The 19,628-nt window shown below is 38.8% G+C and overlaps 1 long non-coding RNA gene across 1 annotated transcript; it reads left to right on the forward strand.

Moving 5' to 3' along the window:
* The first annotated feature begins 241 nt into the window (after positions 1-241).
* On the forward strand, positions 242-18,146 carry LOC121073412. Its single transcript, XR_005821696.1, has 3 exons — positions 242-496; positions 10,906-10,996; positions 15,552-18,146. It is a non-coding gene; the product is annotated as an uncharacterized LOC121073412 (long non-coding RNA).
* The last annotated feature ends 1,482 nt before the right edge of the window (positions 18,147-19,628 follow it).

Raw genomic sequence — 19,628 nt, forward strand, 5'->3', positions numbered from 1 at the left:
GGTAATTGATACTTCATTCTTTACAAATAATTGCTGGCTCCTGCAATTAGTTACAAAAGTGCATATAGTAATGAGCATTATGTCACACAATTGCACAGTGCTAAGCAGATGATGAGAGAAACTACGATAACGGTCACCAGGTTACTAGATAATTTCTGTTACAAGAAAACAAGTGAAAGCAAAGTAAAAATAAGACAAGTCCAGAGAAAAACAAAGCCTAAGAAGCCTTAGGGCTTGAGCTGTCTGCGTGATTACCAGATATGCTGCCTGGTGCAGGCAAGGCCATCACTTTGTATCTACTGCTCTACAAGACTTCAGGTGTTTTAAGTGACTCAGCTGGCACAATCTTCAAAGTGTTTCTCCTTGTGGTGCCTGAATCCACCCCAGCTGTCAATGAGGGTGGTGCCAGTGATGCTTGCTGGGGACACAGGGCCTTGGTCTCCAGGGAGGAGTTTGTCACTGGTGTGCCTGGGCCTCAGCTCTCCTCCTTCCTCTGGTAAGCACTTGCAATTTTTTCTCCTATTTGTGGGTATGTTGTTTGCTGGAACTGGTTACAGACAATTTTAGCCAAAGGATCAGAGCCCATTTTCTTTGTGTTTTCACCTAGGAGGATTGGCACTCATTGGAGATCATTTCATTTTAGTATTATGAGGTATGACCATACCGTTTTAATCTAGTAGGCTCTGTGCATTTGGGCATGCTTGCAGGGAGAGATGAAGGTAAAGAGGATGCCCAAAACACGTGGCATCTGTGAAACAGAATATCATCCATCCCTTCTGCAGAGAGATGGGAGATGTGAAAGTTAGGCATCCTCTTTTTATTTATTTATTTATTTATTTATTTATTCCTGATGCTGTTACTTCTGAAGTCTTTGCATTGCTTTACTTGTTGCATTACTGGCTATTAAGTAGTGCTTCTTAACACAGCAGACTTCACTATTGTAGCTAGCACTACTTGCCACTCCTTTGGAAAGTAAGTTTCCTAAGGAAAAACCCTATTTAAGAAGGTACCTATTTAAAATTAGTTTGTGTTTTCAACGTTGCAAGAGTTTCTCTCTTTCTGAGGAAGTGATGATTATTTATGCAAACAGTCAAAAGAAAGGTCCCTCACAAAAGACAAGGTGTATCAATAGAGGTGTGCATATGGCTCTCTGTTCGCTTAGCTCATCTGCTGCACTTGTCGTACACACGTTCTGATCCATAAATCAGGCAGTGATATCAGCGTGGTGCTATACTGTACTGAGCTTGCCAGCCCAATCATTTATGTCTTGCAGTAGTAAAAGCTTTTTTCTTTTTTCTTTCTGCTTTCTGTCTGTTGTTTTTATTGCATTAAAATTTACTTTAATCTAGTTACTGTCATGATGTTTGCAACCTGGACAGAAACAGCGTATTACCTGGTTTATCCCAACTGTTTTTCCAATTCTGCTGTGTAACTATGCAGCCAATTTTGATATGGGCTAAGTGTGCCATAATTGTACAAAATAATTCTCCTTAAGAAATTCATTTATCAGGGGCCTGGGAAATGTTGAGATAACAGGCAAGTAGTGAAGAGGCGCTTGTATAAAGGATGAAGAACAGATACCTGTCAGTAAATTTGGTGCTATGACTCAGCCAAAAAAAGATGTCTCTGCTGAGATTTTTTAGTGTAAAAAGTCATTGAAATGATTGAGATAATATATTTTATGTTTTGATAATATAGCTTTTAGGTGAAGGATTCAGAAACTGGGAAATAGTACACATGCTCAACTCAGTTCTATTTAACTTTTGTTGTAGTTTAAGACCATGACATGTGACAGATAATGAAGAACTAGGCAGTGTTAGAAAGACTTTTTGAATAAGAACTTCAAATGTAGTCCTCTTGCTGTTTGGTTATCAGACTACCTAGGCACGTTATAAATAGCAAAAATAGATTGTTAGATACATTCAATAGGAAAGAGAGGAGGCAGGACAGGGAAGTAATAACTTAAATGAGATACTGATCATATTTCCATCAGCAGAAAATGACTCATGATTCATAAAAGCCTTCTTTATACTAGAATACATTGTTTAGAATTTTGTTTAAAAATTAAACAGAACATCTAACTTCTCAGCAGCTGCAACTTCCTGGCCTGATTTCCAAGGGACATTCTATAAATAAAACATATATTTCAAAGCACAAGTTTTCTTCAGAAGAGCCTATAGGCAACTTTAGTAGGATATTAATTTGCAGTACAGCCTTATTAATTTGCCAACTGAACAATTCTTTTGCAAGGGAAGTGTTGAATAGGAAGTGTGTTTTGAGTTGGCAAGTCAGAATCAGGCACCTTGCAAAAACAAATGTCCAAAGGAAAAGAATCTCCGCAAAATCTAAAGCAGAATTTATTCCAAGATTGCCATTCTGAATAACAGTGTACAACAGCAGCACAGTGAGATCTCAGTCAACTCATCACCGGTTAGTAATCCTCCAAATAAAGGTTTAAATTTCAAAGTAAACCTTTATGCACAGCTTTCAAAGCTTTGCAAATTAACAAGAAAAAATACAGTGCACAGTTCAATATGATCTATGGAGAAAAAGGAATGCTAGAAGATAATCCCTCTGTCACTTTCTTTTCAGGAGTGGTATCTTAAGAGCTGCCTTAGAGCCAACAGAGGCAGAAAGTTGACACATCACACAGTGCTTGTTGGCAGCCTGTTTTAATGTAGGGACAGAGGACCAAACCCCCATGATATTTCTCTGTGACCTGTATGTGTATGCAAGTATTTTATTACTTGATTGTTTTAATTACATATGTTTAGCCTGAACAATGTATGAGACCTGGTATGCCTCCTAGCTTTAATAATGACTATATCTGTACTATTTAATAAACTGGCCAATTACAATTCCCTGGCACTGTGGCCAAGAGGCACAACATGGTGAGGCCTGTGTCTGTGAACTTAAACTAACATCCTTCCTCGTGCCCCCTGCCCCCCAAATGAGGTGACTACATCCAGGCCTCTTTGTGAGCAGTGCCTCATATGAGCTATCCCCTGAACCAAGGCCAAGCATTGACTGGGAGAGCATGCATTCAAACGAGCCGTAACCATGCCAGGGAACGTGCTAAGAGCAAGATGGTACAGATGATGTGGCCCAGAACTCAGTCTGTATCCTGGCCTTGTTCTGTTTACTGGAATAGACAGAGCACATAGCCAAAGAGGTCAGGATTAAGAGCGCAGTGCTTAAATGTTTTAGCACACTAGGGACATTTGCCCTGTTGGCCTTGGCAATGTTTTCTCATGCACTGCTTCTGTGCATATGCTCATTTCTTTCCCCTCCTCCCTTCTCCCCGACTGCTCCCTACCTTTGCATGCACATCCGAGAGAGATGAGCTGAGTGCAAAGCCTGCAAGTCTACTTGGTCCTTGTCCTGTCCTCTAATGACTGGAAACATTTCTTGAATTTAAATCTGTACAGCCATATGAAGGCCAGGCACATCTGGTTTGAGAGCCCCAGTCACAGACTTGGAATGAAGGACTGAGACTCTACCATCCTTTAAAGAATAATGTTCCCAGGAATGTACAGGACTGCAAAAGGCTCCCTGCTGCCCTGCCAAGGAGCCTGCAATAGTGTGTGTACTCCTGTGAACTTCTGCAGAAATCACATAGTTTAATTTTGACTTGGTTTGCTTCCAAGGGAATACAGAGCTTTAACCCAGGCCACCCTGTGTTACACACCAGTGACTTTCCCACTGATGGGCAGGCAGTATGTACTTCTGGGGTACAAACACAAGCTATGGGCAAAAGCGGAGAACTTTGTTAGAGTGGAATAATTATTACAAGTAATATCAAAACAAAATACTTTCTCTTGTTAACATGGCACCAGTGTGGGTAGTAACACCATCACAGAAAAGGCAGTAATAGAAGGTGATTTTTACTGTAGAGTGACTAAGGTGAAAGTCAATCTTCCTCTCAATAGAATTTTGTTGGTTTTATGTAGGTGAATTCATAATTTGAATAACGCTCTGGTGATCTACAGATTTGTGCCCTGCTGCCTTCCAGCAAGGTGAGAGATCCCCAGTGCTTGCAATGTTCTTCAAAATGCTGTATAAGACCTTAAATCACTGATGTGTTTAAAAACCTTCTCAACAATGTATTTGTCTGTGTCTGTGGTTGTGGAACCTTAATGGAATGGTAAAAAAATATTTTCAGGGTGTCCTGGGCCAGACCTTGAAGGCTGACAGTACAGATTGATTTGAGACAGAAATCCTATGGGCACAGATTGGTTTAAGACATTCAACCTAAGAGTATCATTTAGAGGAACTGTTGGTAAAGCGTGTGTGTACTTGGTGCTTATTTTGTCCTTTTTATAGTTTATAGAGTGATTAGACAGAAAGAAGTCGCGCTCTTAACAGAACACTGATGAGTTGGCTTCACAAGTCAAAATACAGAACAGGGATCTGAAAAGCTAGAAAACACAAAAACGTGGTTATAAAACTATGCATGGAGGAGGAGGCATGCAACTTCATAAACTCCAGCATAGGAGAGCTGATCCAGCTCATGTTGAAATCAATGACAAACTGTCAACTGGCTTTGAGCCAAGAACTGGTTTAAAATCAGGATAACAGGAGAATCTCCTTTTTATTTGCCTGTTTAAGCCTTTGTGTGTGTATGTTTATTATTTTGCTCATTCTAAATGCTATTACTTCCATTCTAAGATATTTTTTTTTCCAGGGTCAGAGATGTCTTACATTTCTCAAGTGTAATTCATTTCCAATAAAACACTCCATGTTCCATATCAACCATTAACATTTCCAGACTGTAAACCTGACAAGTTTAACAGATTTATTCTTGTTTTCTATTAACGTTAAACTAAGATTGTAAGGTTAACATTTGGTGTGGACACTCTTTATGTCTACAGCTTTGTTCTGTGGTGAAATTAGCTGCCAAAATAAATCAGGAAAGGCAACTCTTTCTTGAAGTGACTTAGGTTTGAACAACTGTAATTTTAACATTCAATATGCACAAAGGAAAAGGGCTCAAAATATAAAATCTATTAGTAGCGGAATATGTGAAAATTTAATAACTCCTGACTAGAAATTCACTGGAGAATAAGTGACTACCTCAGAAAACAGAGGTACAGGAAAACTATTAAAAAAAAAAAAAAAAAAAAAAAAGAAAGAAAGGTGAGATTGAGGCTAGCACATGTTGCCATTAACAGCTTCATGATGAGTATGATGCCAGGAGCAGGACTTGACTGTGAACATGAGCATCTACAGTCTTGAGAAGCATTATAGGCTGGAACTCTGGGTGACGGCGGCTCACAGGTTCCCTACCTGAGTCATGGACAGAGAAGAAGGAATTCCTACTTCTTGGTATCACTAGAGGGGAGGTGGAAGTCTCTCATCATTTTGTTATTGTAATATTGAGTCAGTGTGGAAATGGTTCAGACCATTGCCTTAGTCCAACAGAGCACTGGTCAGGAGCTTATGTACAGGAAAGCTGGCACTGAAGGGCCGCCTTGTGTGCTGACCAGTGACAAATGGACTCCTTTTTACTTGCCTGATCAGAAGTTCTGGTTGTATCTATGGGACATTAACAAAACCTCCCTTAAATATGCAAGCAAAGAAAACCCCTTGTTCTTCTAATCCTGTTTAATGACTGAAACTCTGTTTTAAGTATTTACAGTAAACTATGTTTGGATTCTCTGTGGATAAACAACTTAAAGTAAAGCTTATGCCCATACGACAAATACAGAATCTTATTCGTTGTTTCAGCATAGGACAAATGCAGCTTACTATGAAAATCACTTTAAGGTGTGTGTGTTGCTGTTGTTGTTTTTTAATAACAATAAGATAAAAAGTAAGCTAGAAATACATCTGTAGATTCATAGCAGGAACAAAAACAAGGGGCCATGAAGATGATCAGAGGACTGGAGCACCTTTACTGTGAAGAAAGGCTGAGAGAGCTCGAGCTGTTCAGCCTGAAGAAGAGAAGGCTCTGGGGTGACCTCATTGCAGCTTTTGAACACTTAAAGGGGTCTTATAAAAAAAAAGATGGAGAGCAACTTTTTGCTCAGTCAGATAATGACAGGGCAAGGAGGAATGGTTTTAAACTGAAAGAGGGAGATTTAAATTAGAGGTTAGGAGGAAATTCTTCACTCAGGGTGGTGAGGCATGGGAACAGGTTGCCCAGAGAGGTTGTGGATGCCCCTTCCCTGGAGGTGTTCAGGGCCAGGAAGGATGGGGTTTTGGGCAACCTGGTGTAGTGGGTGGCATCCCTGCCCATGGCAGGGTGGTTGGAACGAGATGATCTTTAAGGTCTCTTCCAACCCGAGACATTTTAGGATGCTATGAACATGGAACATAGGGTTTTGATCCAGGGTACAAGTACAATATGACCAAACTAGCCAGTTCTAGATATCTTAACACACGGACTGGTTGGCTGCCTATATGTGTAATGTGTTGTATTTCCTACTTAACTCCCGTCACTTAAATTTCTGTTGATATGATGAAAAACTTTCAAGTCATTTTGAAAACTGATTTTAGTGCAGCTTGACTCATAGAGGTATTACTTAAAGTTCTCTACAACACTCAAAATGTAAAGAAGGGGTTGTCAGATACTGGGAACATGTAACAGAGCTTTTTAAAGAAGTGGGAACTTGACATGAGCTTTAAAATTAATTCAAAACACTTAATTCCACCTCCTCAGGCATAACTAGAGAGATGGAAAAGAAATGGTAATGTGAAAAGGAAATAAAGTGACTTTGCCAGAAAAATCTATAGCCAAAGAAAGTGGTCTTTTTTAGATGGAAGTAATTTGGCAGAGAGATGTTGAAAATAGTAAGGTGGATCCACGTGGTCTCACCTTTGGATCTCATGACTGCAGCTTCGTTTTGTGTCTAAACTTAAAGCAATCAGTCGCATACCATACTCAGATACAGCAGAAGCACCACCTTGGATGTAAAAAACTCATGACTGAAGCATATATTTGCCTGAACAGAAGGATGAGTCTTGCTTATTGTCTATTGTCTAAGCCAGATAAGAAAAAGAGCATCTATATATATAGGTAAGAACAGATAGATTCGTTTTTTCTTCTTATACATTAAGCTGATCCTATCTAAGCAAAACATGAAATTGGTTCCAGAAAGCATATAGTATGAGGTTGTATATATCTTAGTAGAGTATGTTTAATTGGGTTCAGCACTGTCATAAGCTGACAGTACAGATTTCTTGTCTAGAGCCAATTAATGTTCACTGAAGATGTAGTAAGGACCCTTATAGGCCTGAAAAATGGGATTGCTGAGGGACCCTCCAAACCAATATATGTGTGTTTCTGCTGGAATAAGTAAACTGTAACTTTAGGTATATGGGAACACTTGATGTGCTGCATAGATCAGCTCATGGAATGTCAGCTAAAACCTCCCAACAGTGATTATCCATCTTGTCAGCTTCCAACCCAGGTGAAAAAAATAAAAATAAAAATCTGCCAACTACAGTCTTTTATTGAGAGGAGTTTGATGCTAACTTGTGGTGAACATTGTCCTTTCAGTTTCCACTGTGTTTTTCTCATATTCATAGTTTTTCAAGTATTCTAGAAGTTTTACTACCTTGGTAGCTGAGTTATGGATAATTCATTGCACTATTTTTAGTGGTTTCTTTGCCCTCAATATGTATACAAAAATGAATCTATGGAGATGTATGGGTATGCATGAGAACTATTACTATCTTTTAAGTACCAGTAGCAGTGCTTTTCTCATGGTCCATTAAGGAATTCAGGTCCTGACAACTTCACCTGAAATGGTGAGTAGCCAAATTCAATATACTTTCTTTTTCCCCCACCTGGAGGTAATTCTTTATTGACTAAGAGGCTGCTGTCACTACCTGCATTAGGCATCAGCTGATAAGTTTAAAACAATAGATTAATTTCAATCCTAGGAGCTACTATCAACTCATCTTTTGTATAAGAGATGAAGTGTTTTGAATGAATATGAAAATGCTAAATACAGAAATATTTAAAAACGAACATAACTGTTTTTTAGAGATGTGTTAAATACTAAAGATAAATGTGGAGGGTCTCAAAAAATCTTAGTATTGCATGTAGCATTTACAGAGCAGGGTCACAGGGCGACTACTTTATTCCATCTTTTTCTTTTACACAAACTGGCAGTGTTTTTAAAACAGCTCTTTCGCATCAGCTCTGTCCATAATTGTTCTGTCTTGGCTGACTAGTACTATTTGCTGAAATACCACTTCTTATCTTCCATCTCTTCTCTGGCTGTTATCCACTTTTCAGCTACTCCTCTGCATCTTCTGACGTGTGGGACTTCTTTGGGAGACAATTTATAGTGCTTTAGATAGTCTTTGAGTGCTGCCTGCTTTTTTTTTTTTTTTTTTTAAGTAGCATGTCCCACAATTGCATTTGTAAGGAGCATTCAAATTTCTCATGAATAACTGAAAATGGTTCTCAATGTGTTTAAGCTATGTGGCAGTGATGAAGGAATAAGGTTATTTGGAACTGTAGTTCCTAAGACATTAATTACTTACTATTTTCTTCTGATATGATGGAAGTTGTTCCCTGCTTGCATTTCAAACTTGTATGCCTTGCTTTTTTAGTGTCACCAGTCAATGATACTAAGAACAAGAAATGTTTCATATTGTCTTTTGCAAGTAAATGGTATAGAGATGTCTTCTTATGAGGAATGATAGAGGAAAGTATGGAATTGTTGTAATCTTTATTCTTTTATTTTTCATTAAAAAAAAAAACACAAACACTGTTTTTAATAAGAACCTGAATTACTCGTTGTATGTAGCACATCAAGGCTTTTATGATCTTCAGAACATGGAATGCGTTTTGTTCCAGCTGAAGTCACATACCAGAGTGATGAGGATCAGAAACCCTAGAGAGGCAGGAAGATGGATGTCCTATAAGGTTAAATTATTTTCTTCTTCATGTTGACATATTCTGTAGAATATACCATGATGTGACATTAACTCCAACTCTCACTTTTAAGAGTAAAATAAAAACACTATTCAGGCTGTATTCTTATTGTCCTTTGTTTTAATTTCTAGCTTTACATGTGTCGTAAAACTCAACAAGACGATTTCTGTTGTGAGGCCTAAATACAACTTTATCATAGTGTATTAAAAACATGATGACGGTTATTTGGTTAGCCACCAGTTTCCTTTCTCATGCTCACAGTCTCAGATTACTAAACTATCATCTGGCATTCTCAGACATGCTAACTAATTGCCCTGTAGTAGACAAATAAAGAGCACATTTGCAAGTAATGTGTGGGACGTACTAACTAATGTCAATTCATGTGTTGCCTGGATACAGGTTTTATTTGAGTTTAGGATTATTTAGTTAACTTCTTAATTGTCAAGTACAGAGAATTGAAGCATACAGTCCAAAGTCTAGCCAATGGAAAAACTCAATAGACTGTAATGGACTTTGGCTCAGACTTCTACTGCTATGGTCATCAACAGTATGGTAGTTGCAACATAAAAAAATGAAAATTAAAAGGGGCTTAGATGATGTTGGAGGTGCCCATATGGAGGGGGAGGTTGCACATCAGGTTAAAGGAAATCCATTTGTAAAGACTATTGTTCAATGTGTTTCAGATAAAAAGGAAAAAGAAATGTTGAACAGCCACTTAAGTGAACATCGTGTGGCTGTCTAATGGGCAAAGCACAAAGGTCCCGTGGAAGGAGAACTATATGTGGTAGTGGGTAGTGATATCTGTCTGCTTTATAATGGTCCTTCTTATCTGTTTTGGGAGATGGAAGTTGCAGGAAATCATTGGTGTTTAATATTAGTGTATACTGTTCAACGTTCAATGAAAACAGAGAGAAGAAAGTACAGAGGATGTATAAGTAACTTTTAAAAGTGAGTCATAGCTCCCTCTTCATAAAGTTGTAGAGACACACAGTGTAGAAATGTGTCTGAGTTAACTGCGAACGATGGCTGGGGCTGAGGAAAGGCTTCTGCAGGTGTTTGGATTTAGAGATGTTGATCTGGTAAGGAGAAAACTCTTCATTCGTTTGTCTTCAATCTATGGGTAACTTCTACTCAAGAGGAGAACAACTAGAACAATCTAGTAAAATTGCCTGATTTAACAAAGCTGAAATATGAATGTATCATTAGGCTACATTAGGCTGGCTGTGCAAGATGAGATGGGGTTCATCACATTGATTATTTTTTCCAAACTCAGCAGAGGGACAAAAACTCCATAAAACTTTAAACATGTGCTATCTACTCTAACATCCTCTTAAAAAGGGCAAGGGTACATGAAAACACCATAATAGTAATATATGTTTTATTATGATTGTCTGCCATAACTGTTTTGTGGTGAAACAAGAGGTTTTAGTGTAAAGCTTCCAATTTCAGCATCATCATGACTAATAAGGAAGGATCAAATTTCCCAGCATATTACTCTGTATGGAAAGGAGAGAGATGGCAATGGACACTGAACCCACCCAAGAGCACTGAAAATTAAAATGGTGATGAATGTCTGGTAAAAACATTAATGCAGAAAACAAGATCATCCGCAGGAGATGGGAGGCATAGGAGATATTGCTGCTTACTTCCATGAGGGAGATGCAGAGATGAGGGCTGAGAACCAACAGGCACACAGCTGGTGCCCTCTGTTCTTTGGGACTAGAGGCTGAGGCAACCCAGAGTAAAGTGAGCTTCCGCTCTTCTCTGGAGACGTGACTGATGGCATGCTGCCTTCCTGGCAGGTGTTTGTGCTCATACTTGTGGGTGCAGAGACTTTATCACTGCTTGGTCTCCTTTGAATCTGCAGCATGCATTTTTGTTGGGAAACAAAACATTTTGTTGGGAATGTTGTATGTGGCATAGATAGGTGTGAACTGCCTTGTCTGAAACAGAGCCATCTGATGGGATGTAAGGTTGCTCTAACTGTTTCCAAAAACTTTTTTTTTTTTTCCCAGAGGTGATGGTTTACTGACTATGAATACTTTCAAAGACCTGCTTAAACAAAAGCTGTGAACCTAAATCAGTCTGCTCTATTAGAAGCTGGAGGTCTGTATTTGCTGTACTGAATGGAATTTTCTACTGTCCTAATCTGACTGGAACGGAAAGTAAGATAAAATTTGCACATTTAAATTGCATGCTGAAATGGAGGTGGGAAGGGGATGAGAGGAAGGGGGAGCCCACACCTTTTCCAGCAATTAGATTAGCTATGGAAACACATTTATACATAGGTTGAACACCACCTCTTTTCTCTTTGCTTTCACACTGAATCCCTTCTGATTTGTTGCAAAGGGAGGGTTGACTCCTCTGCAATGGTGATGTGGTGGATTTGATTCACAGGCTGACAGAGTTAAGGTGTTTCTTGTACCACAGCTTAATAAGAAAAAAAACTGAGGATGTTTATTTGAGTGTTATTTACCAGACTTTGTTTATATGAGTACCAAATCCATCCAATCCATCGGATTTTTTGAGATTACATGCAGCTGAAATACTAAAGACCTGTCTTTCAGACAGATTTCCTCTACTTCAGCACAATTGGTCCCTACATCAGCTTTTACAGACTTATGGTAGCTACTTTACAGTTCCTTAGTCCTTCAGAAAAGCTGATCCAAGTTTTATAATCTCTCTCTTTTTTTTTTTTTTTTAATAGATGATTTTTCAGAAGCCAGGAGTTTCTCTCTAGAATCTCTTTCTTGCCTCATTATTTCCTGGCAATTTTGAGCTGATTCTTTGTGTCCTATTCCAGGAGTCTGGAATGCTACAATATTTTTCATTCAGTGTTTGAGGAAGAACTCTGTCTGTCATGTAAAAGCTTGTGTCCTGTTCAAAAAGTTCATAATAATTTATTTAATATTCTAACGCACCGGTCTTTGACTTAAAACAATGTATCTGGTGTTTTTGTAACAGCAATGGTATGAAGATTTAAGGGGAAGTAAGGTGTTTGAGGATATATTGCCTCCCCTTCTATAACTTGCTTCTTTTTAGAAAGAAAAATTAAAAGAAAATTGCTTACAGTGTTGCCTTGTGCAGGTATCCCACAGTAACTGGAAGAATATATTTTTAATAAAATATTTTAGGAGAGTGCCCAATAATTCCTGAAAGCCATTTCCTGTCAGAAGTCCTCTTTCTCACCTTTCATTAGCCCTTCTGAGCTCACTGGGGGGAATGAATTACTCTTTAATTTTAATTCTCCATGAGTGGTATGTAGCATACTGTAAGGATCAACATCAGGATGCAGGATGTAGCACACGATCCTGGAGGCCAGTACATCCAAGACACAGGTTGGTAAGAGAAAAAACAAGTCCCTAAACCCTCCTACCATCATCCAATGCTTCAGTTACAGCAGCCACATTGCTGACCTGTAACAGACTCTTGCAGTAACACCTAAAGCGTGCAGACATGGTACTCAGTAACATCCACTGAATACCTATATAAGATCAGTGCAACTGGCCTTGTTCACCATCACGTAAAATAGAAAGTACTACATTCGATACACTTTTTAGAACCACTGCATGCTAGATGTTTTGTTGCAAAAAATGCATACTTTCTTTGTCACAGCTTGACACTATGGAAGAGGTGTTAAGATCTTCCTTCTTTGCTACGAAGAAAGTTTACAAAATGAAAGTGCTCCACAAAAATAGCTCTCCAATCTGCTTTTCCTCTGGGATTTGGCCTTGAAACTCCAAATTTAATATGTTGAACAAAATAATGCTGTAACTTGGAAAAAGAAAAAATCTCTACTCTTAAAAATAAATACCTTTTTTTTAAAAAATCTGCCTCTCACTCCCTCTCCTTCACGAAAAGCCCTCTGGAAAAAATCAAAAAGAAAATACTATGCTCATTTCAGGCTGCAAGCTAGACAACCCCTTTGCTTTTTATTTTGGTTAGAAGTTTGGACTCCCTCACTCCACAACTAACCTGAACAAATATTATGCCTTAGATGACTTCAAGAGAACAAATTCCAAAACAAGCAAAGAAACAATAGACAACAAATCTTTTTCTCATGGAAAAAAATAGGTGGCTAATTGTCCTTCTAAGAATGATAGATAATCATTTGCAAGCATTTTTTCAACAAACAAAAGTACAATTTATATGGTTTAAGTTGGGAAGGAAAAAAAAAAAAAAAACAACCACAACTCATACACAGTAGTTTTGAACTAGCTTCAGCCCCACTGTGCTGTGTACACAGTGTAATAATATCCTTAGCAAAACAAGGAATCGTTTATACAACCCCATGCTACATAGAAACCCTGTAAATACTGGAATTTTACATAATGTAAAAGTGTCACGCTTTAGAGAGGGTATTACATACTTTTGCTACCAGGAATGAAATTTTGTGGTTAGTAAAAATATTCATCTATAGACCTGTTGCTGGTGTTGAGCAATGCTGAATTTTAGAATACTTGTTTAAGTTCAGACCCTTGCATATCTCCTGCTAAGCAAAACTCACAGAGTCAGAGCAGTAATTCCATGTGTGGTGACCTTTTCAATTCCTTGTGATGATCCCCTGGTACAGACACAGAAAACTCCTGCTGATTTATTGCTTCCTTCAAAAGGGAAGGAAAGGAAATAAAAGGCCCAATTAGAGTAAGAGCTCTCAAAATCTGATTAAACTTTGACTGTGGTGGATGGTTTCCCTGGTAGCCCCAAGGCACAGCTCACACTGTCTCTCTGAATGAAGATTGAAAAGTGTATCCCCTGAACTCCTGGAGGGAGTGCAGTCACCTGCACTTTCAGAAGCTTTTGCACAGTGATCCAGCCTGGCACTGGATATGACTAAGAGTTTCTTGCAGGTAGTGACTGCTTACAAGTTTTCCTGTTACTCTAGGGAGCACCAGTCTTTTTAAATGCATCAAGGGTGAAAAGAACTTGGAGGACAAAAAGGTGGCATGCTAATCAGACCTGGTGTTCATGGCAAGTGCTATGGCTGGCAAAGAACATTTTCAGGACTTTTCCAACTTTCTTAAATCTGCAGGTCTCTTGTCGCTTTTGGGTGGGAACCATCTATGGTTAAGAAATTCTGCAGGAAAGCTTGTGCTCTTTATCTGTCCCCAAGATCTGACTAGAAACCAGAGATTTACTGGTTGTCTCAAACAGAATAGCTGGTAGGCTAAGGAGGATTGGATCCACATGCCTGGGAACTCGTGTGTGTGCACTGCAAAACCCCACTGCTGGAAAAGATGCCAAGAATGAGGTCTCCATAAGGAGAATGTACTTGACGGTGGATTTACCTGGATGCATGCAGGTAGGCATGCATCCATTTTACTCACAGTTTGAGTTCTCCAGGCACAAGATGGTTCAGGGGATATTTAGTTAAGCTTGTGTGTTGCTGTGTAGGTCAGAATACTCATTAGCTGGTCCCCGGGATTACATTAACATTGCTGCCCTTTGGGACTGTGGCTGGCTTGTCTCCAGCAGGTGCAGACAGCAGAGCAAACATATAACCATCTTACACTAACTAGAGTGATCAGCTCATAGGAGAGGGAATCTGCAATCCTGTTAAGTCCATAAACAGCACAGAGGCACAGATGTTCAGCACATCTGAAAATCCTGGTACTTACTCAGATGTTTTACTATGAATCTAGGTGCCTCATTCTGGACTTCCTGCCCCTGCTTATGTTATCTCTATTTCTCACCGGGCTATCTTCACTGTTATTCCTGAGTAGATTTTTCCATTTATCTTTTACTAGAGCTTTTTGCCTGATATTTAACCCAAAACAACTCTGGTAATGCAATGGAAGAAGAGTTCTTCACTGTTCCCAAGGGAATATTCTCTTCCCACAACTGTAACAAGATGCTTCTGAGGAAAAACTCAAAATAATAATTTAATTTGACACAGCCTTGCACTACACTTTCCTACCGAGCACCCTGGCTAATACCACTCTTCTGTCTTCCCCTTCCTCCCTGCAATGATCTGCATCCTGTGAATTTTTGTGATTTTTGAAATCTTTTCCATCCTGATCCTAAGAGTGAACTTGCATGAAGTATGAAAATGATAAACACATTGTGGAGTCTCAATACAAAATGTTGCAAAATCAGCATGATCTGTTCGGTAGTTTTTTTTGTTGTTGTTGTTGTTTGTTGTTGTTGTTGTTGTTTTTTAATATTAAAAATCTAGAGTTTTATATAAAACCAAAGAATAACAGCCCAATTAAAATTGATTTTTGTTATGCTATTTTTTGAGGTTATTTGTCCCTATCTTTAGGAAGAGAATGAGTGGTGAACCCAGGTAGTAAGAAACATAGGGCACATTCACATTATACATTAGGAACTGAATACAGAAACAGAGATTTTTTTTCCTCTTCCATGAGATGTTTGGAATGCAGGGAGGCAGCGCAAGCTGCTTTTGACACACTGCTGCCTTAATAAACATAAATACAGAGAGATTCTAGGCTTTGGGTCTGGTCCTGTATTGTTCTGGTGTCCAAATGCCAAGTACTGTCCCATGCCCACAGAGCCTGAAAGGGAGATCTTCATCATGTGGTAGTATCCAGTATCCAGTCTCTAGACATCGAGTGTTCATATCCATGCATGACAGAGAATGTATGTGGGGAAATGTCTTGTGGCTAATGCTTCATTTGTTTGTTTCTACCCTTATTTGCAGTGGTTCTGTGTTACTTTAAGAAGACTGTGAGATGTAATCACTGCAGGAGGTGATTTTCCTTTGGTAGCTTCTGCCCCATGGAGCTGCTGAGCTTGCTCAAAAGGCACCAGCTTCCAGACATGGCTGTGTGTGGCAGACCAAGGCAGTACCAGAAGGAGAGAGGAAGCCTGAAGATCATTCAGAGACATGATGTGATATCCAGACCTCACAGGTGTTGGAAAAGGACTTCCTGAAAATCACAGAGGACTGGACAGTGTTCACTGCAAATCAAGGACATATAAAATCACACTTGGAAGAAGGGCTCTGCCTGCCAGAAAACAGCCATTTACTCATGTTTTTAATGTCCATCTCACTTTACCTTGTCACTTTGTGTGTTTGGAAGCTGCCTATATTATTGGAAAATAAAAATGAAAAATAGAAGTTATATTCTACAAGGAGAAAACCTATTAAGAACTTGGTTGCCTGTGAAGAGACAGAAGGGAACCTCTGTACCTTCCACTGTTGGAGAAAGTACAGGCAGAGACATATTAAGGCTCTGTTTAATCACAGTCATATCACACCACTGATGGACTCATTTAAGCTGCTGCGGGTAAGGGTTTTTAATAGTTCTTAAGTTGCATGCAAGAGTTCCAGGCAGTTTTTAAAATTGTCCCACCTGTGAAATCAATTTGCTTGATTTTTTTTTTTTTTTCTTCTATCCAGTAAAATTAGTAATAAAAACTCTTAGGGCTGTTAATCACAGGATGCTCACACCTGTTTTGCTAGTACCTTGGCCTACTTAATGAAGTAGGAGCAGGAGGAGCAGCCTTGGCTTTGTGAGTAACCATGTTTCCCCTCCTAGAGTCTAACTGAGGCTATCCTGAACTGACTCACGGGGAACTAACTACAGGAATATATGGTTTCTACCCAACACTTTACAGATGACAGCAAAATCAAGTCCAGTACTGATGAGCTAGGGCTGATGTTTTTTCAGCACTGGAATGAGAATCTAAGTATGTATTTAACATTTGACTAAGAGACTCAATTCAGTAGATATGAGGTCTATGATAGCCCTTACTTGCTGTGCCACTTTGAGAATGGCTTAGTTTTTCTCTATTTTGATTTTTTCCGCTGCTGAATAAGAACAATATTCTCTCAGTATAAAGTGCTTTGATAACATCCAAATGGAATTTCTGTAAGCACGTTATAAGTTTGTGTTATTGGACTTTGAATTTTACTCTTGGGAAAGTGCATTAATTATGTAAGGCAGACCAAAGTTTAGCAATGCTAATGGAGCTCAACTATTTAAAAAAGAAACCCTGAGAGGTATCTTGAGACTCTGGGTTGTTGCTTCTGTACATTTGAGCTGGCTCAGAAATGGCAAAAGAAATTCGTTGTGCTCTTCAAGTGCTGGGCTGACCATCATATGCTCTTGGGTGGGCAATGTTAAGAGTGGGTAAGTGGATGTGGACATTGTCACTTCTTGAAAGAGTGAGGTGTCAAGTCTCTCTCCTCTGTGTTGAATGTGCCTACGCTTATTTCTGCCTTTGGCTTGTAAGCCATGTGGGAGCAAGACCAAGCGGATCATTCTAGCAATTTTTAAAAGATACTGATAGGGATGTTTGCTAAGGCAAGTAGAGAGGTAGCACTAGTTTTCTACCTGCCATTTAGCAGAGGATGGTTGTACCTGTTAGCTGAAGGAGATCTGGAGACCTGGACATGTCTCTCCAACAGTACCCAGGGAATGTTCAGGAGGACCAAGAAAGATAGTCAAAATTGTCAGTATCATTTTCAAATGTTGGACATCAATTAATTTTTATTTCTAAACCTAAAAAGTTTTGGTAGAACTAACATCATATAAATCCTAAGTCTGGACTAGCTTAGGAATAGATTTTATAGGAAATATTCACTCTTAAGCTAGTATTTGGATTCTTTTTATAGTAAACAGAGAAGGATAGAGGAAAGCACTTAGTACTAGGGCTGGCTAATTTGATTGATTTTTAGATACTTGTTTAAGGACGAAATTAATCACACCTTAAAAACATTTTTCACTGAGAAGTCTAAGTAAGTGGGTCAAATATAGGCATATACGTTTGTACAGATGTACCACAATGCAGATTGTAGTTGATAGGGGTTTTGTATAGTGTCTTTCTACAGTTCAACCTTTCAGACAGAAATCTCTCTCTCTACCTCTCTTTCTCGACTGAAGAGCTGTTTTCTGAATATTGACTATGAAATAAAATATTGCATATAAAATTACTGGGGGGAAGCAAATTAAAAGCTATTAAAATGACTCTTTAACATCAAATAGAAATTGTGCCTTCTCAAAATATATTGCGTTAATGGATATTCTAAAAAGGAAGTGCTTTTGTTAAGCTTAAACAAGTAGTTTTCAACAGATATTCTTCTACAACTTCTTTCCTGTTAACAAGGAAAAACACAATAGAGTTTAAGAATTGTATAGCAGATGTTAGACTGCTGTGTGTTCTGTACCTATGTTATAGGTCAACACAAAGTGGATATAATTGTGGGTTTTGTTAATTTTATATTTAAAATGATCTTAAAAATTTCGAACAGTTCAACAAATTGGGTGTTTTTCAGTGGTTCTCTACTATGCAAGTGAACACTTTTTAAGTGCAACCTTCTGCACACACACACATTTATATATTTATCAACACTAATTTATACTACTTCTACCTAGAAAACTTTACTTTTCTTCCTCACATACCTCAGATACCAAAGACAATAAGATACTGAAAAAAGTTTTTTTTTTTTTTTTTTTTTTTTTTTTTTTTTTTAGTGGTAGTTTGTTTATGTGAATGTTTCTAGGATTACATCAGGACACACTCGCTCCAGGGCAATCACAGCAACTCTGTTGAGTTTTCTAACTCTTAAATGTTTGATTTTGTGGCCTTAATTTTGTTTAATGTCAGTTCTGTAAGTAATATACATCCTGCTGAAAGTCTGAGTGCTTGCTGAGTAGCTACCACACGCAAGTTCCTGGCCAGTGAGTGAATGAGCCATTTCTTTTCAATGCTCCGAACTCCTTCAGGCTCCTACTCCTTTGCTCCCAAGGCAACGTGGCTGGCTCGCAAGCTGGTAGTCTCTGTCTCCCTGTGGTGCTCCAGTCAGCTGAGGTTAGATTTGAGCAAGAATTTATATTTTGTAAAAAGCAGAGAGGTAATTTTTTAGTGTTTTTCAAAAAAAAAAAAAAAAGTAAAATGTGAAATAGTTTGGCTTTTGTTACTTGTGGATCCAGGTTAAAAGCCCAGAAGGTGCTACATATTGCTGTGGTAAGCTTCTGACTCAAACTGAGAGGCTTCCTTCACCACCCCTGTACCAGTATTGTGGCTTTACCACCATCCTAGTTGGGAACAGGCACTATGACTGATTTGTATACACTGTTTAGTCTCCACTTTTTCCTTTCTGGTTTCTTTTACTGCTCATCTGTGCTCTGTTTCTGACAGCTGAGACATTTGTACATGAGTTGCCTGCTGTTTCAGGAGATTCAGCATGATAGGTGGAGTTGGTCCTGGCTGAAGAGAAGGCCTCTGCATGGCATCCCTGCTGTGGTGGAGCTCTTACGGGGGCTGTTCATTCCTCTTAGGAATAGGAAGAAGGAAAATGCCCTGACAGCCACAAATCCATTCATCTTGATATCAAAGGCCAATTACATTGGTCAAGTATGATTTACCCTTGGTAAATCTATGCTGACTGTTCCCAGTCACTTTTTTCTTTCATTTATCTGTGAATGACTTCCAAGAAGACTTCATGATTTTTTTTTTTTTTTCTGGGGACTGAAGCAAAGCTGACCAGCCTGTAGTTCCCCATTTTTTTTTCTTTCAGTCTTTTTTTGAAGATGGGTAGAAAGTCTGCTTTCCTCTAAGCATTAGGACTTCTCCTGATCTCCATGACCATTCAAAGTTAATAGAGTAGTCTCACTATGACATTGGCCAGCTACCTCAGCACCCTTAGATGCAGCCATTCTGGTCTCATGAACTGGGTTGGGTTGAGTTCTTGCAATTATTCCCTGACTTTTTTTACATCCACTGTTTATATTTCCTTTCTTCCTCGAGCTGCACCTCGAGGCCTGTAGAG

This window comes from Cygnus olor, chromosome 1 (genome assembly GCF_009769625.2).
Source record: "Cygnus olor isolate bCygOlo1 chromosome 1, bCygOlo1.pri.v2, whole genome shotgun sequence".
NCBI lineage: Eukaryota > Metazoa > Chordata > Aves > Anseriformes > Anatidae > Cygnus > Cygnus olor.